At 39.3% G+C, this 501-nt stretch overlaps 1 protein-coding gene across 1 annotated transcript in view; it reads right to left on the reverse strand.

The window, feature by feature from the left end:
• LOC119594034 (ATP-binding cassette sub-family G member 1-like) overlaps positions 1-501 on the reverse strand; it is a gene marked incomplete in the record, with an annotated part of 55,916 nt that continues 55,415 nt past the window's right edge. The window contains 1 exon segment of the mRNA XM_037943064.1: positions 1-501.

The raw sequence follows: 501 nt of genomic DNA on the forward strand, positions 1-501 counted from the left end.
CCAGTTGACACCTCCTGATGCTGGTATGTGACTTTAGACCATTAATGTGTTGTGTGGGTATCATCAGAGCAAGTGTGGTGCACGTAAAGTCCTCGTTCTCAGTCGCCTATACCTGTGCCTCATTACACCTTCACTTGCAAGACCTTCACTACTTCACTTGTGTGTGTTCCTTTGGTTGGACCTCACTGACAATTCTTCTTTTGTATATCGTTTCTCATTCCTTAAGTGGTTTCACTTGCACCTTTTTTTTTTTCAGTCTTTCTCCTTACTCATAAATGATACACTTGAAAGACTTCACTTGTCCACTTTAGCCACAATCGTCCAGTCTTTGAGGTTGCAACTACATCAGGCACCAAAGTGGACACTGCATGCCACTATACTCTTATAGAACTCTTGTGAAGAGCAAACTAGCTTGTAGTACGGTGATGATGAAAAAATTGTATTTTAATATACTTCACAGAAAAAACACTTTTACTGTATATAAAAATTAAAGTTAGGGTG

The sequence above is a fragment of the Penaeus monodon genome, chromosome 33 (assembly GCF_015228065.2).
Source record: "Penaeus monodon isolate SGIC_2016 chromosome 33, NSTDA_Pmon_1, whole genome shotgun sequence".
In the NCBI taxonomy this organism is placed as follows: Eukaryota; Metazoa; Arthropoda; class Malacostraca; order Decapoda; family Penaeidae; genus Penaeus; species Penaeus monodon.